We start from the raw sequence: 19314 nt of genomic DNA, 5'->3' as shown, positions 1-19314 counted from the left end.
ACCGGATCGCCGCCACGAAGACTACAACCACCAGCATCCACCAAAAAGGGTCCGGCTCCGGGTGTCCCAAGGCCCAGGGGGTGCGTCAGAACATTTTCATCACCTTTCACAATCACCAATGGGACAAGGCAGGGATGTCCTCTGTCCCCTCTCTTATACATCCTAGTGACGGAGCACCTGCTCTCATCAATTCGCCATAACCCCAATATTAGGTGGATTGAGGTGGGAGGCACCGAGTACAAGTGCTCTCTATTTGCTGATGATGTCCTAGTATATATCACTCAATCACATATATCCATCCCTGCTGTTATGGCTGAAATAGATCACTTTGTTACATGGTAAAATTTTAAAATCAATGCAGCGAAGTCTGAGGCCCTCGATGTCTCCCTCCCTAAATCCATATAGGATTCCATCCAGTCCAACTTTCCCTTTGCCTGGCCCTCACAGGGTATCAAATACTTAGGAATTCCTATTCATAGAGACCTCTCCCATCTATGTTATCTTAATTTTGGGCCCTTTATTGAACAATTCCATATAGACCACGGTTGTCAAGTTAGAACTGTAAGATTCACTACGTGAACCACTGGTGTTTTGTGGAAAAGCACATGTACACCGCGTTCCAAATTATTATGCAAAAAGTGTTTAGGAGTGATAAGGGAAGAATTTGTTTGTTTGTCAGTTAAACTCATTGATGGTGATGTGTGTCAGGGCTCTTTATATCACTGTAAGCAATTGCAGACACCTGTGCTAATTAGTTTGGCAGGTGTGTCCAATGAAAGGCAAGACTACTTAAGAAGGCTCTCTCACATTATTAAGCAGCCTACATTTTCTGCCAAAATGGGAAAGAAAAAGGATGTGTCGGCTGCTGAGAAGCAACAAATTGTGGAGTGTTTAGGTCAAGGCATGACTACAATCAACATTGTGCGATGATCAGGATGAAGTGTCTTGGCAATCAAGAAGTATGTAGCTGATTCACAGTACACACGTGTGCGTGCTGATAAGGGCAAATTGAGGACTCTTTCCTACAGGCAATTACGTCAGGTTGAAACAGCAGCGGCAAAAAAGCCTTGTCATAGCAGCAGACAAGTTTTTGAAGCTGCTTGTGCCTCCAACGTCCCCCGAACAACAAGATGCAGGGTCCTTCAGAGGTTTGCAGCTGTGCATATGCCATCCTGTCGACCTCCTCTATCCACTTCACACAAGCAGAAACGGCTCCAGTGGGCCAAACATTACATGAAGACTGATTTCAAAACTGTTTTGTTCACGGATGAGTGCCGTGCAGCGCTCGATGGTCCAGATGAATGGAGTGGAGGATGGCTGGTTGATGGACACCCCACGCAAACACGGCTACAGCGCCAACAAGGAGGAGGTGGAGTAATGTTTTGGGCTGGAATCATGGGGAGAGAGATTGTCGGCCCCTTTAGGATCCCTGAAGGCGCTAAAGATGAACTCCATAATGTATGTGGATTTTCTCAAACAGCACTTCCTGCCATGGTTCAAGAAGAAGAACCGTGTATTTCACAGCAAGATCATTTTTCTGCATGATAATGCACCATCTCATGCTGCACATAAAACATCTGCATCTCTGGCTGATATGGGCATAAAAGGGGACAAACTTATAGTGTGACCCCCATGCTCCCCTGACCTCTACCCCATTCAGAACCTTTGGAGCATCATTAAAAGGAGTGTCTATGATGGCGGGAGGCAGTTCACATCTAAGCAACAGCTCTGGGAGGGTATTCTGTCCTCATGCAAAACAATTGAAGCAGAAACCATCCAAAACCTGACAAATTCAATGGACGAGAGAGTTCAGAAGCTCCTTTCGAACAAGGGGTCCTATGTGAAAATGTAACATCACCTAGAATAAAGTTTTGAGTTGAAAACTGTTTGATTTCAGTTTCTAACAACCTGCTAATGCTTATAATTTCAAAAATGACCATTTTTTTGGTCTTTATTAAAATGAAAAGGTTGATCGAAAAGTTTGGGGGATCTAAGAGTGTGGCAACCCAGTAGTCATGATTACTTCGAATTCTGACAATATGAGGGTCATGCTGCAGGTAGTGCAGCAAGAAGGCACTTATGTGTCTTGCGCATCTCGGAGCCCCAAAATTATTTTCCGGGCTAGATGCAGCTAAAAATTATTTTTAATTTTAAATCTGGTGAAGCTTATTATAGATGGCCTAATAGGATCAGTGCTGCACACTGCTACAAAGCCCAAATTATTTTCCAGTCAAGATACAGATAAACATGATTAGTAATTTGAAAGCTTAAAACGGTTGGTAGGGTGATTTTAACCAATCATCAAGCTTTTACTCTCCCCAGGATGACACAGGGGTAGAAAAGTCGTTTCGGATCCATGATTTGTTCATCTTTATGAACGTGAGTCTGTCTACATTATCAGTGGAGAGCCGCGTGCGCTTATCTGTCAGCACACCACCAGCAGCGCTGAACACACGTTCAGACAGAACGCTGGCTGCGGGGCATGACAAGATCTCCAAGGCGTAAGTGGCTAGCTCCGGCCATTTATCCAGATTGGAAGCCCAAAAAGAGCAAGGGTCCAGTGACACAGTCGTGGCTTCAATGTTTACTTGGAGATACTCCTGTACCATCGTCTCTAGGCGTTGACTATGTGTCAGACTTCTTGTCTCCTGTGGCCTTGCAAAGGATGGGCTAAAAAAGTGGTGAAATGATTCCGCAAAATTGATGTTACCAGCAGATACTGTGGTTCTGTTACGGTTTGAGTGCTGAACACTTGACGGTCCCACGGTTGGCAAGTTGGAACTGTGAGATTCACTACGTGCACCACTGGTATTTTGTGGAAAAGCACATGTAAGATTCTGCAACAGTCTCTGCTGATACTCCTGCATGCGTGCATCCCTTTCTATGGCAGGAATAATTTCTGCAAATTTACTTTTGTACCGGGGATCTAACAGTGTGGCAACCCAGTAGTCAGGATTATTTCTAATTCTCACAATTCGAGGGTCATGTTGCAGGTAGTGCAGCAAGAAGGCACTCATGTGTGTTGCGCATCCAGGAGCACCAAGTCCCTGTTGTGTTGGTGGCGAGGTAGCAATCATGCTTCCTTCCTCTGTCCTCTCCCCCCAACCTCGCACAACAGAAATGTGATCAAGGTCTCCCTCATCTGATGAGTCTTCCATCAGTTCGTCCTCCACTTCTTCCTGGGCTCCTGCACCTTCCTCACTAGTTTGGCTGCTACCATGCGCCCTGGTAAAATCATCTCCCCCACCCTCACATGCCTGCCGCCTTGGTGCTGCCGACCGTCTGGACCTTGCAGATGTTAGCCCTTCCGCATACAACTCCTCCTCCTCTACTTCCTCCACCTCCTCTTTTGCCACCACCTGACTCCGAATTCTGTTTAACATGTGCTCCAGCATGTAAATCACCGGAATAGTCATGCTGATAATGGCATCGTCAGCACTAAACATCTTCGTCGCCATTTCAAAACTGTGCAGAAGGGTGCATAGGTCCCTGATCTGAGACCACTCCTCCAGCGTGATTTGCCCCACCTCTGAATCTCGTTGGCCCAGGCTATACGTCAGAACGTATTGCACCAGGGCTTGTCGGTGCTGCCACAGTCGCTGCAACATGTGCAGAGTTGAATTCCACCGGGTAGGCACATCGCATTTTAGCCGGTGAAGTGGCAGGCCCAACGACTTCTGTAGAGATGTAAGTCGCTGAGCTGCGGGATGCGAACGGCGGAAGTGAGCACACAGCGACCGTGCCCTCTGCAGAAGGCCATCTAGTCTGGGATAGTGGGCTAAAAATTGCTGGACAACCAGGTTCAACACGTGAGCCATACAAGGCACGTGTGTGACATTGCCCCGGCGAAGGGCCGCACCCAGGTTTGCAGCATTGTCGCACACGGCCTTCCCTGGTTTCAGGTCCAGTGGAGACAACCATTCATGAAATTGGTTCTCCAGAGCTGACCACAACTCCTCAGCTGTGTGACTCACATTTCCCAGACATTTCAATGTAAAAACCGCCTGATGACGTTGAGCCCTACTGCCAGCATAGTAAGGAGGTGTGCAGGATCCCTTCTGCGCAGTTAGAAAGCTTGTGGCATGACCAGACAGCCTTTGGGTGCAGGTGGAAGACCGAGAGGAGGTTGAGGAGGCAGAAGCAGTGGAGGAAAAATGACATAAAGAGGATTGACGCACAACTCGTGGGGACGGCAAGACTTGGACAGCAGCCCCTTGTCCTGCTGTCACCATAGTTACCCAGTGCCCAGTCAGCGACATGTAACGCCCCTGTCCATGCCTACTCGTCCAAGTGTCTGTGGTGAAATGCACCCTGTCACACACAGAGTTTCTCAAAGAAGCGGTGATGTTGTGTGCGACATGCTGGTGGAGCGCAGGCACACCTTTCTTTGAGAAGTAGTGCCGACTGGGCATCTGGTACTGGGGCACTGCGACGGACATAAGGTCTCGAAAATCCTCTGTGTCCACCAGGCGGAAAGGCAGCATTTCTGTAGCCAAGAGCTTGCAGATGGTGAAATTCAACCTCTTAGCTTTCTCATGGCTAGGAGGAAATGGTCTTTTACTTGTCAACATCTGAGGGACCGAGGGCTGGCTATTGTGCTTAGACGGGGTTGATAAGGGTGTCCCCGGCAAACTGCCGGTCTGTGAGGAAGATGCAGGCGGACATGTTAGGTTGCCTTGATCCAAAGGTGGTGCTATCGATGTCGGACAGCGCTCAAGACCAGCTGGTGTTACCACCTCCAAAGAAAATGATGACCTGCCAATCACGCTGGCTGTTGCGGGTAAAGAGGTGGCAGGTCTGCGCCCCAAAACAGGTGTGACTGCTGTCCCCCCAGTCACAGAGGATGAAGAGGCCGCGGATGCACAAGATATGGCAGACGGTGGTTGGCCCGGCCGGCTAGACCGCATTGTAGCACACTGAGCTTCCCACTGCAACTTATGCTTCATGTCCATGTGCCGGTTCATGCATGAAGTACTCAAACTATGTATTTTTTGGCCTCTACTTAGCTTTTGCTGACAAATGTTACAGATAACACGAGTTGGGTCATCTTTATCGATCTGAAAAAATGCCCAGGCTATGCAAGGCTTAGCACCCATGCGACCTGAAGAGCCACCACGACTTGTGGTGAGAGGCAGAGTTGTGTTTGAGGATGCAGTTGTTGACGTGCTTCCAGTACTACGTCTCTGTCCAGGAAGGCGCAACCTGACCTCGTCGTCACTAGCATCTTCCTCCACCTCCTCTGCTGACCTCATCTCTTGGCTGACTGTGGGTTGACAGTAAGTGGGATCTCCGACCTCATCATCATCACCCTGTGCGTTATCACACCCGTCGTCCTCAGAGCCAACCTGTTCCTGCCCTGACAAAAAACTAAAGTTGTCGCTCCAAGCAGGTATTTGAGTCTTATCATCGTCTTCCTCATTGTCTCCACCAACAGGAGTTACAGTTTGGGAATGAGGGTCTACATTATGGTCAGAACCTTCTGCGTCTGGTCCTGGATCCGACTCATAAAGATTCTGGGCATCAGTGCAGATCATTTCCTCGTCTGGATTCACAGAAGCGCTGGAGTCGACCTCTGATTCCCAGGCTATAGTATGAGTAAACAGCTCTGCAGACTCAACCATCTGTTCTACCTCATACTCAGACGGGCAGCTGGAGATTTGGGAGCTGTGAGGAAGCAAGTGCGATTTGGGTGACACCTTTGAGGACTGGAGTATTTGTGATGTTGAAGTTGATGTGGAGGAGAGCCCACTTAAAGGAGCACTTGATATCCGTTGAAGCACCTGCTGTTTTTGTGCCTCATCTGGAATTTGTAGCGATTGGCGTGGCCGTAAGAAAGGGATCTTATCACATTGTCCGCTAAAAGAAGTAGACATTTTAGTTTGGCTGGAAGATGGTCTTTCTTCTGCACCTACCCCACGGACACAACCTTTTTTCCCCTTCCCAACACGCCTATTCCCCTTTCCACCAGCAGCAGGCCTTTTTCCACTCATTTTGGTGGTTAACTAATTCACAACTCTGGAGTTGTTTGCACAAAAAAACAATGGATGGTAACCGAGCAGAGCTGAGTGGCCAAACTGTGGTATTAGGCCAAAACTATTGGCTGGGTTAGATGCAGAAAAAAAATATTTTTAATTTGCAACCTGATGGAGGTCAGTATAGATGGACTAATAGACCAAGTCCCACACACCGCTAGAAGCCCAAATATTTTTTCAGAGCTAGATGCAGAAATTTTTTTTATTCAATTTGCAACCTGATGGAGGTCAGTATAGATGGACTAATAGACCAAGTCCCACACACTGCTAGAAGCCCAAATATTTTTTCAGAGCTAGATGCAGAAAAAAATTATTTTTAATTTGCAACCTGATGGAGGTCAGTATAGATGGACTAATAGACCAAGTCCCACACACTGCTAGAAGCCCAAATATTTTTTCAGAGCTAGATGCAGAAAAAAATTATTTTTAATTTGCAACCTGATGGAGGTCAGTATAGATGGACTAATAGAACAAGTCCCACACGCTGCTAGAAGCCCAAATATTTTTTCAGAGATAAATGAAGAAAAAAATTATTTTTAATTTGCAACCTGATGGAGGTCAGTATAGATGGACTAATAGACCAAGTCCCACACACTGCTAGAAGCCCAAATATTTTTTCAGAGCTAGATGCAGAAAAAAATTATTTTTAATTTGCAACCTGATGGAGGTCAGTATAGATGGACTAATAGACCAAGTCCCACACACTGCTAGAAGCCCAAATATTTTTTCAGAGCTAGATGCAGAAAAAAATTATATTCAGTTTGCAACCTGATGGAGGTCAGTATAGATGGACTAATAGAATGATGCTATGCCCAAAAGATTTTACTTCACTAGGTGCAGTAAAAAAATTGGTATTCTATACACAGGTGGTATATCTTGCAACACAGATAGGCTACTCCACTGACTAACACACTCTGCAATAGGCCAAAAAGGATTAGCTTTGCTAGATTCAGCCAAATGCTGTGAAAAAAACTTGCACAGCACTGGCACAGACCTGCCTGGCAAAAACTGATAGGAACTGATGTAACCTAGTCCTGAAAAGGACTCCAATTACAATTAGTCTTTACTCCCACAATCTATCTATTTAAGAGCACAGACCTGCCTGATAAAAGTCGTAGGAAATGCTGTAACCTAGTCCTTAAAAGGACTGCAATCACAACTATTCCCTACTCCCAAGCTATCTGTATATTTGTGCGAAAATTGGCTTGAAATTAACAAGGTATAGCGCACACAGCAACAGCGGTGCCGTCTAACACGCAGCTGCAGCAGTGAGAAAATGGTGGCGACGGGGAAAATGGCTTGGTCTTATAGGGCAAGGACATGTGACATACACTGCCAATCACACATGCCCTTGCTTGTGTGAAAAAAAGCACTTCGCTCCGTGTGTGCGCTGCTGATAGGCTGACAGATTGCACCTCCCCACTGCAAATGCGGGAAAGAGAAAAAAAAATGGAGATCTTCATTGTTCCTGCAGAGATCCATCCCCTGCCCCTCCCCCCGCCACGCTGTACACTCAAACTGCGTATTAACATTAATTTTCATCATTACTGAGAAAAAATCCAGTTATGATTTTGGTGCACGAACAGTTATCGAACATAACCTCGAACAGCCGAATTTTTCTCAAATTGTTCGTGTTCGCCGACCGGCTCGGACACCGCCCAAAACAGCTCGAATTTGAGATTGGCGAACGGTTAGAGTAGAACAACGCTCATCTCTAGTCAGTATGTCCTGTACATTGATAGGTCCTCGTACAGCACTGCCGGGTGGGTGCGCATGTGCAGCTGTCAGCGCTCATTGACTTCCGGATTGGTGCACAACGGAAGGCGATGCGTTCCACGCTTGCGTTCCAAGCGCCGGAACCAGAAGTCTCTCTTAAATCACATGAAGCTGAACTGCGTTCATGCGCCCACATCACCCTTAGACACGAGCAGACGGGGATCTCATTGGCCATAGGCACTATTTAAAGGAGCAGTTTAACCTGAGTCGTGAAAGCCCCCTGGAAGAAGCGTGGCGAAACGGCATCGTCGGGGTGCAGCAGCAGGAACTGTGGGTCATATCCTCTCTCTCTGTTTGGCTATAGGTAATGTTCCCTTCGTTTGTATGCCTCATTGTGGTCTGGGTGACTTACCGCTTTGGACCCATATGATTGTGGACTTTTACAAACTTGACCTTCACAATGAAGTATATTCAATGGAATGGGTAGACTATACTAATAGGCAATTTCTTCTATATAGATTGGGCAATAGGTATATATGATTCTTATAGTCTCTATATGAGACACTAGTAGTGTAAGTTTCTACAGGTGGATACGGAGCACTAGCACTTTATGTTTCTTTTTCTGTTTTTGACACTAGTCTATTGAACTTGAGCCATAGGATAATACTTTATAATACCTTATAATATATGCTTTTAGTCTAATTAGCCCACATACTCAGCCTTCGGTTTGGGACCCACTTACTTGTTCCTGTATAGCTGAAAAAAACATTTTCCTGCTTAAATTTTTAATGTGTGTTTAAAAAATATTTTTAATGAGTTTAATAATAGAATGGTACATATGTCTGACGTCCAAGTCCACTCCTGAGGTCTTATATGTGGAGTCTGAACTGAATACCGACTGCCTTGTTGATGCTGGTGTCAACAACTGCCCTCTTCTGCTCACAAATCTTTCCCAACATCTGCAGTGTAGAGTTTCAATGCATGGAGAAAGTACACTCCAGTCAGTGAGCTGAAAGCTGCAACTGCAGCTGAAGCACGGCAAGGGCGGCGGAAGCTGTAGCTGACTTTCTAAAATAGGCACACAGGCAGCGTACTTTGACAAGCAGATCCGGCAGCTCCGGGTAGGTTTTGAGAAACCGCTGAACCACGAGGTTAAGCACATGGGCCAGGCATGCTATATGTGTGAGCTCGCCTCGCCTCAAAGCTGCCACCAGGTTCCGGCCATTGTCACACATGACCATGCCTGGGTGTAAGTTCAGTGGTGTCAGCCACAGATCTGTCTAGTCTTTCAGAGCTGTCCACAACTCTTCAGCATTGTGTGATTTGTCACCTAAGCATATTAGCTTCTGCACAACCTGTTGCCACTTGGCTGAGGCAGTGCTGCAGTGCTTCCAGGTTGTGACTGATGTGATCATTTCAGAGATGGAGGCTGAAGAGGAAGAGGTGGCTGAGGAGGATGAGATGCAGGAGCTGTAGACTGTGGGGGCAACCCTGATTTACCTAGGGCAAGCAATCCTCGGCGTCGGTAGGATGTGTTCCGTCCCAAGGTCTGACTGAGTCCTGGCTTCCACTATGTTAACTCAGTGTGCCATCAGCGAGATGTACCGTCCCTGCCCACAAACACTTGTGTACATGTCCGTGGTTAGGTGGGCTTTCCCAGTAACTGCATTGTTGAGGGCATGGCTAATGTTGTGGGACACATGCTCGTGTTATGCGGGGACGGCACACTGGGAGAAATAGTGACGGCTGGGGACTGAGTACCGAAGGACGGCCGCCGCCATCAGGTTGCGGAGAGCTACAGTCTCCACGAGCCTAAAAGGCAACATTTCGTGAGCAAGCATTTGCTAAATGTGTGAATTTAGTAGTGTGGCCAGTGGGGCTTTGGCTGCGTATTTGCGCTTGCATTCCATGGACTGTGGTAGGGACAACTGAATGCTGTGCTGGGACTAGGACGTGGACGTGCTTGCTGATAGTGATTGTTGAGAGTGTTCATGACAGGTGCAGGGCAGGAGGCATCTTGGCAAGCTCCATGGACAGGGGATTGGCGTGCACACACAACAGTGGAATAGGAAGTGGTGCCACCCACAGACACTGTTGCTGGACCCTGGGGTTCGGCTCACTTAGTCGGGTGCATTGCTGCCATGTGCCTGATCATGCTGGTGGTAGTCAGGCTGCTAGTTTTGCTACCCCTGCTGATGCTGGCTTGGCAGGTCATGCAAATGGCCTTTTGGGGTTATCTGCAGAGTCTTTAAAAAACAACCAGACTCGGAAAGACAGTTGTACTGGAAACTTCCGAGGAACGCTTTCCGCCTTGTGTCTGTGGCCACCACACTGCTTATTCCTCCTATTGTGGTGCTACGCCTCTCTCCCCCTGTGTGCTGCTGTCCTCGCTCTGTATGTTCCCCTGCCAGGTTGGGTCAGTTACTATATCATCCACCACCTCGTCTTCCGCTTCCTCACGCTGGTCCTCCTCCTGACTTTCTGGCAATTGTGTCTCATCATAATCATTATTCACCTCTTGCAACAGTAATTTTGCACTTTCCCACCATTGCTTTCATCTGAGCGTGGCTGCTCCAATATTTGGGCATCACTACACGCGTTCTCCTATTGACTCGCTTGTAGCTGGCAGGGTGAAAGGCCGAATCTACAAATGGAAAAGTGAACAGCTCTTCTGAGTGTCCAAGTGTGGGATCAGTTGTCTCCGGGCACTTGGCATGGTGGGAGGAAGGAGGATCAGGGTGAGAATATGCGGTCCAGACTCACGGCTACTGAGACTTGACCGTGTGGAAGACAGGGTGGTGGTGGTGGTGGCTAAGTGACTGGAAACATTATCTGCTATCCAACAAATAACCTTTTGACACTGTTCAATAGTGGTGTTCTGCGGTCCCCTAGTAATTGGGACAGGAAGGTCGAGCGCCAAGATATGGGTGTTTGTTGTGGCACAATTTCAGCTTGCCCACGACCATGTCCTCGGCCTCGGCATGCACAAACATCATCACGTCCACTTCCCTGTCCCTTGCCACGCACCTTGCCCATTTTTAATGGAGTAAAATATTTTCCATGTTCACGAGAAATAGCTGATTTTGGAACGCAGTTATGTGTGATACATCTGACAGAGAACCCCAATTTTAAATAGCAGGCCTGTAATTTTCTAATACTATTCTTCATAGACACCAAGTGTGAATAGCTTGACTGACATACTGCAACGGAATGAAAATGGAAGAAATGTCTGATTTTGGAATACTCTTATAGGTGTTTTATCTGACAAAGAACCACGGTTTTAAATAGCAGGCCTATAATTTGCTAATACTATCCTTCACAGACACCTAGTGTGAATAGCTTGACCGACACACCGCAACAGAATGGAAAAGGAGGCCAATATTTTCCACGTTCAGTTTAAATTACTGGATTTTTGTTGCTGAAATATGGAACAGATCTAGCTTTATTCTGCAGTGAGAACAAGCAAATGGAGCAGAAAAATTGTGAACTATGGATTGCTTTTTAAGCAAATAACCAGCATTAAGATAAAAAAATTTTTTCCCTGACCCCTGATATCTGGAGCTATGTCTTCAAATATCTGTAAGAACAGCAGCAGCAGGAACATTCAATGGACCCTCTTGCACTATATGCACTGCAGTCTGCCTCATGCACTGCCTGCCTGCCTAATTTCTACTATCACCATTGATTATATGCAGCTGGATTAGTCCTCAGAAGGACTGTTATTTCAGATGGATATATATATATATATGTTGTGGAATACCTATACTAACAGGACGTTCAATGGACCCTCTGGTGCTGTATCATGCACTGCAGTCTGCCACCTACACTGCCTGCCTGCCTAACTCCTGCTATCACCACTGAATATATGCAGCTGGATTAGTCCTCAGAAGGACTGTTAGTATAGGTATTCCACAACATATATATATATCCAACTGAACTAGCTACAAAGAAGCCAATCTCTCCCTGACACAGCAGCAGCTCTCCCTACTCTGCCTGGTTTCCGGAGTAGGTTGTGACGAGCATGGCGGCACCCGGTCTTATATACACCTGATGATGCTGTAATGCCCACAACCAAAATGGCTATGGCATTACAGTGCATGGCAGGCAATCCCTGCATGTTATAAACAATTGAACCGAACAATATGATAGGCAATTCTAACCATAATTGGTATGTAGTAAATATGGGCACTCCCAATACATATGAAACCTACAAAAGAGTGGAGTAAGGTACCGAGGAAGAATTTTCAAAAAATAATAATGGAGATAGAGCTAAAACCCAATTGTATTTAACATTTATAGTAAAAAACAGAGAATTTAAAAAAATAGGAGGTCGGATAGAGGGGAATACAGAAGATCAGAGTGGTAACCCTTCAGGTCCACATGGGATTATCTATAGAGTTATTAACATGATTCAAGGTGTAGGGATAACAGGTACATACATAATTCAATCATAATAAATTTTAGAATCTTTAGTTCTCAAACAAATAGAAAAATACAAAAATGAAAAGTGCCTATCCTCAAACGTTAGTTAATCAACCTTGAGGGCCAGATATATACAGGTTGGGAGCAGTAAGGGGAAGTTAGAATAACTCCCCATCTCCCAACCTGTGTGACTCACCCATGATTAAAGTAGATACCCGGTACCACACTGGAGCCCCGAAGCTCATTTTGCGTATGCTTCCTCGGGGGGCTGTGGTTTATGTGTGCGGGGGTGCTCTCTATATAGCCCTTTAATCAAATGCAGCCGGGGCCGTCATTCCCGGCTAATTCCTGATGGGAGTGTGGGTGGGAACAATTGTTCGAGTGACGTCAATGACCCGCACTCCCATCATACAGAAGCCTTGTAAGACATAGCAGGACCCATGGTTCACCGTGCATGCGCTCCCAGCATCGGCCATTTGTAAAGAGGGAAATGTAAGGGCAAGAAGAAAAACTGAGCAAAAAAGAGAAATTAGTCGATTAGACCAAGTAAAGAGAATATTAAGGAAAAACCAATGACTCACATGTATCAATACATCACTGGATGTAACACATGTCAAACAGAATGCATATTCATAATTTATGTCTTATATTATTGCATGTGTATCAATGATTCAATCTATAAAATGATGAGTACTAATAGACAGATAATCAGTAATCTAATTCATACAATCATATATATGAAATAGAAGCTTTTCCCTTGATCTTCTAGGGGTCTTCTAGTGGTCTTGGCAATAGTCCAGATATACAGAGAGAGTAACCCTGATATATACCGCTACTACGAAGAAAAAATAAAATTAAAAATTAGAACACACAAACTTAAAAACATAGGGAAATCTATAGGAACGAGGCAAAACTAAGCTGTTCGTTCAAACCCGAGGGGGTCATGGTGTCCAAGTTAACTACCCAGCGACACTCCAGCTGCTCCAAAATCCGTTCATAGTTTCCACCCCTTGTTTTCCGAGGTGAACCTTATCAATTCCTCTAAATTTGAGGTCAGAGGGGTCACAGTTATGGCGCTGCCTAAAGTGTCGCGGAATAGTTTTCAATGTGGTTAGGTCAAGTACATCTCATGTTGCTGCAATGTCCCTGATGTGCTCCCTGACACGAACTCAAAGTTCTCTGGACGTTAGTCCTACATAACTAAGATTACAGGGGCACGTGGCCAGGTATATAACATATGTGGAGCTGCAGGAGATGTACTGCGTAATTTTAAAATCCCTGGACTCATCTGCAGACGATAACGAGGTGGCGCGGATAATGTTTCTACAAGCCAGGCATGACCCGCAAGAATAACATCTCCATCTTTGCTTCCCAGCACCAAAAAGAGTGGGGATGGGAGCAACATAGTGGCTTCTAACCAAAGAGTCCCACAAACTCCTACCTCTCCTTGCTGTCATCATTGGCCTGTCTGACAAGATTTTATTTAATGTTGGTTCTGTTTTGAGAACAGACCAATGGTTGGTAAGGATTTGTCGTATCTCAGGCCAGCAATTATTGAAGGTGGATATGAACCTGATTGGTGGATCCCTCTCTGGTTGTTTGTGGGGGTTAATAAGTAATTGATGTTGTGGAGTTCTCCTTGCGCACAGGTAACCCCTTCTGATACTCCGATTACTATAACCGCGCTCGCAGAATCTCTGGCCAAGGCCACAAGCCCGAGCCTCAAAAATTCCATCAGTAGAACAGATTTGTTTCATTCTAAGATATTGTCCAACAGGAATGGCCCGAATTGTTGAAGGTGTATGTGCAGACTTTGCATGTAATAAAGAGTTTACCGATGTTTCTTTTCGAAAAACATCTGTTTGTATCAGGCCATCCTGTTGGACAATAATCCTGATATCCAAAAAGTCAATCTGATATTTCTCACACTTATATGTAAGTTTGATATTACGATCATTACGATTGAGTGTGGTGATGAAATCATGAAGCTCAGGCTCGGTACCCTGCCAGATGATGAAAACATCATCAATAAATCTGTACCAGCACTGCGCATGGGACGCGGCGCCCGCGCCGTCCCTGAAAGTCTCCCTCTCCCAATAGCCAAGAAAGAGATTAGCGTAGGACGGCGCACACGCCGCGCCAATCGCAGTGCCCCGTTTTTGCAGAAAAAATCTGTCCTTAAATGTAAAAATTTATGGATGAGTATGAATTGTAATAACTCAAGGATCCGAAAACGTAATGGAATATCCAGGTCAGTAGCGCCAAGGAAGAACTCCACGGCCTGTAATCCATCCATGTGCCCAATACTGGTATACAGTGACTCCACGTCAACTGCAACGAGTAACATATCTGCATCAAGGCACAGGCCATCCACCTTCCTAAGGACATCACCAGTGTCTCTGACATAGGAGGGCAGTGTTTCCACCAATGGGTGAAGGTAATGTTCAATAAATTTACAAACTGGATCACATAGCCCTCCAATGCCAGAGACAATGGGACGTCCTGGAGGTTCAAGGGGATTCTTGTGTATTTTTGGTAGTAAATAAAAAGTGGGAACTATGGGAAACTCAACACAAAGCCCATCAAAAATCTTTTTGGGAATAATTCCCTGCATGTATGCCTTATCTAAGATTTCAAAGAGTTCAGCAGAAAATGTGGCCAGGGGGTTGCTGGGGAGAGAGGTGCATGATGTGCGATCCCAAAGCTGTCTAAAGGCCTCCCTCTCATATTTCTAAAGAGCGCCAAACATGCAGGGAGGGGAGCTGATTTCTCTCCCAAGCAACTCGGAAATACTCGCCGAGCTCGTCGAGCACGTTCGCTCATCACTAATACTAAACACAAGTCAAAATCTACAATAGACTACCTCAAAAGGCGCAAGCTGAAGATTTAACAATGGCTCTCACAGTCCCTTTATCTGAACACTATTGAAAATCTGTGGCTAGACCTCAAAATAGTATGTATGCAAGATGACCTAGGAATCTCATAGAATTGGAAGCATTGATAAAAATCCCTCAAACAAGAATTGAAAGACTCTTGGCTGGCCACAAAAAGCATTTAAAAGCTGTGATATTTGCAAAAGGGAATGCTCCTAGGTGCTAACCATGCAGGGTGCCTAAACTTTTGCATCGGCTCATTTTCCTTTTTGTAATTTTTAAAATGTGAAACATAAAAATATATATATGTTTTCCTTACAATACAAAGGAAATGTGTCATCTTTCACTTTAGGCCTTTTAGAGATCATTTCATCTTCAACTTGCTTAACCCCTTTACCCCCGAAAGTTGTTTGCATGTTAATGACCAGGCCAATTTTTACAATTCTGACCAGTGTCACTTTATGAGGTAATAACTCTAGAACGCTTCAACGGATCCCCCTGATTCTGAGATTCTGAATTTTTTTTCATGAAATATTGTACTTCATGATAGTGGTAAAATTTATTTGACATGACTGTTGTTTATTTGTGAAAAAATTGGAAATTTGGCAAAAAAAATTAAAATTTTGCAATTTTCAAACTTTGAATTTTCATGCCCTTAAATCAGAGACATATGTCACACAAAAGAGTTAATAAATTACATTTTTCACATGTCTACTTTACATCAGCACAATTTTGGAACCAACATTTTTTTTGTTAGGAAGTTATAAGGGTTAAAAATTGACCAGCGATTTCTAATTTTTTCAACAAAATATATAAAACCATTTTTTTAGGGACCACATCACATTTGAAGTGACTTTGAGGGGCCTTTATGACAGAAAATACTCAAAAGTGACACCATTCTAAAAACTGCACCCCTCAAGGTGCTCAAAACCACATTCAAGAAGTTTATTAAACTTTCAGGTGCTTCACAGGAATTTTTGGAATGTGCAAGAAAACAATGAACTCTTAACTTTTTTTCACAAAAATGTTACCTTAGATGCATTTTTTTTATTTTTGCAAGGGTAACAGAAAAAAATGGACCCCTAATTTGTTGTGAAATTTCTCCTGAGAACAGTGGTACCCCATATGAGGGGGAAAAACACTGTTTTGGCGCATGGCAGGGCTCGGAAGGGATGGAGCGCCATTTGACTTTTTGAATGAAAAATTTGCTTGACTAATTAGTGGATGCCATTTCGAGTTTTGGGAGCCCCTGATGTACCTAAGCAGTGGAAACCCCCCACAAGTGACACAATTTTGGAAACTAGACTCCTGAGGGAACTTTTCTAGATGTGTAGTGAGCACCTTGAACCCCAAGGTGCTTCACAAAAGTTTATAACATTGAGCCATAAAAAAAAATGTTTCACATTTTTCCCACAAAAAATGTTTTTTAGCCTCCAATTTTGCATTTTCACAAGGGTAAAAGGAGAAATTGCACCACACCATTTGTTGTGCTATTTCTCTTGAGTAAGCTGCTACCCCATGTGTGGAAGAAAACCACTGTTCGGATGCACGGCAGGGTTTCAAAGGGAAGGAGCACCATTTGACATTTTGAATGTAATGCTTGAATAATTAGAGGATGTCATGTCACATTTTGATTTGCCTAAACAGTGGAAACCCCATACAAGTAACACTGTTAAGGACATATTAATATTCATGCTATCCAAGTGTAAAAGACATATTGATACTCATGCTAGAGCAACTCCATTTTGTCTGCTTGCTTTAAAGTCATGTTATTATCACTCCTTGCATAACATACTTCTTTCTTTCTCTTCCCATGTAACTTTTCCACACTGACCTTTTACTCACAAGAACATTTTGTCAGACATCCTGCTCCTGTTATCTAACTAGTCTAGGCCAGGATTGACCTTGTAAATTTCCAACGTGCTTCGAACTAACGATAATATGACCATAAATGTGTTTCCGTAATAATTGTACTAACATTGGTTCAAGCCTGTAGTACGGCTGTAGATGATTGGACATTAATAAACTCAAAACAATATAAAATGCTAAGCAAAATAAATGGGATCAGAGATTCTTTGAATCCTCCCAATACAGAGCACACATTGCCTCCGTTTGGTTTTCAGTGGATTGCCAATCAACATAATAATTTGACACTCACTTACTTGGTCAACCGTGAAGGGTTATTGCCCTCCCTTAACAGCTGGTGCCGTGACTCGGATCCCTAACCAGAGATGCCCCATCACCTCTGGACGTCCACAAGGAGAGACTGGCCTTCAGCCTCCCCCACTGGACTTGGGACTGATCATTCCAGACAAAAAGCCATGGTAAGTGCACAAGTTCTTTAATGACCGTTTGGCGTGGTTTCCACGTGGTGTGTGGTTGTTTGCAGTATCTCCGGACGTCCTGTTTGGATATAGATAAAGGTGAGATTATAAGGGGTGTAGTTCCATTAGGGGTCTGATATTATTTACTTTCAGAACAGTATCACCTCGGATTGACAAGTGAATATTGTGTGAATCTTTCTCAACTTCTGACAAAGGTCCTTAGGAGACTGAACACTGTTAGTTTCAGTCGCGGCAAGTGATTGAAGATTGAGTAGGGCACACACGTAGATATACATATGTCGAGTGTCCAGAGCGCTGCAAAGCTGCAAAAGCGCTCCTCCTTTCATTTGTCGTGAAAGACTTCCCCGATGGGAGGGGGTGAAAAAAGTCAGTGGAACAGTTGGGAGTTCCGGCCGGACTCTGCTGTGCACAAAATTAAGGATCTTTGTTGTTGGCTGAGATTGAGAGGTGGCTGTTGTGATTAATCAATGTTTCCGTGGAGCAGAAAGATTTTGTCTCCTCCAAAGGAGAGTGAGGATGTGTGATGACTGTCATGATCAGTCGAGAAGGGAAAAGATCATTTAAGAATGCACTGAAAGTGTTTAAGTTTAGAAAAGTTTAAGAAAGTTGCACATGAGATTTGAGATAATGGAATGTTGAAAAGTAAAGTGAATGCATGTGAGAAAAGGTTGCGCTGAGTTTGTCGACAGAAGGAAAAAAATGTATGTGGAGGAACTTAAATGGTTAACTAAAATATGCGCGCTGCGCGATAAGCGCCCCGTTACAGCTGCTAAGATAGGAAACGGCCTTGGCTTGATACGGAACAGCAGAGAATTTGTCAAAAAAAAAAAGGGTGAATGGAGGAAGAAAATACAGACAATAAGGGAAAGACGCTATGTTATGTGTATTACAAAGATACTGCTCTCCGATAATGGCGGCGTAATGAATTGTTGGGAATGTTCTAATTGTGGCCAGCAGAATCCATTGTCAGCAGATTATTGTGTTGCATGTCACGCACCCCATTCAGGAGGCCCACCCCTCGCTACTACCCAAGCCACTCCTAGTGCCCCATCCTCATCTGTTATACCTATGTCCGCCCAAAGTTCCAACCCTTCCTGCAGCGGCCATGTTGCTACACCCATTGCATCACCTCCGGCCTCTGACCAGATGTACCTATGGTGGTGGCCATCTTGGTGCACCCTTCCTGTAGTATGCTTCCTTCTGGTGGCGGCCATCTTGGCACACCCTCAATACAGGCAGCAATACACACTACACCCAGAATGTGTATGAGGAAGATCATCATGATCAGTGTGTGACAGAGCATTAGACGCCAATACGTATGAGAGTGGGGTTAACTTCTGTCAAGCCCTTAAAATATGGGCTCAGGATAAGCTGGCTGATCAATCCACTACCCTCAACAGCACATATTTATGTCCACTTTAACGTTAGGGCTAAAATATGGTGATGTAAACTAATTTTCTAGATGGTCATATATCCTTAAGTTTCTAATAGATGCACATACACGTTGTCTGGTTTACAGTAATTGATTTAGCAAACTTTTTTTTTGGTTTGTTTGTTTTTTAGCATTCCACTACACAAAGACTGTCAGTTTCTGTTTGCATTTACATATCAGGGCAGCCAATTGACTTGGACTGTGATGCCGCAGGGTGCCTAGAATAGCCCTAATCAGTTTGCAAAGAACATGCCTAGTTGTCTGCTGCCGTGGCAGCTGGACAACTCAGAGGTAGTACTTTTACAATACGTGGATGATCTTCTTTTGTGTGCCCCCACGGAGCAAATGTCCATCAGGGCCAGTGTTAGCCTCCTCAAGCATCTAGCAGAACTGAATTGTCGAGTCTCAGCCTCGAAACTTCAGTTTTGCCTCGGTCAAGTGGTCTTCTTAGGCCACTGCCTTACTCAGGGTGTTAGACATCTCACAGAAGAAAG

Source organism: Phyllobates terribilis, unplaced genomic scaffold (assembly GCF_046119375.1).
Source record: "Phyllobates terribilis strain yellow unplaced genomic scaffold, ASM4611937v1 Scaffold_10__3_contigs__length_209671492, whole genome shotgun sequence".
NCBI classification, from domain to species: domain Eukaryota; kingdom Metazoa; phylum Chordata; class Amphibia; order Anura; family Dendrobatidae; genus Phyllobates; species Phyllobates terribilis.
The sequence above is the reverse complement of the archived record's forward strand: the minus strand, read 5'-3'. Positions refer to the sequence as shown.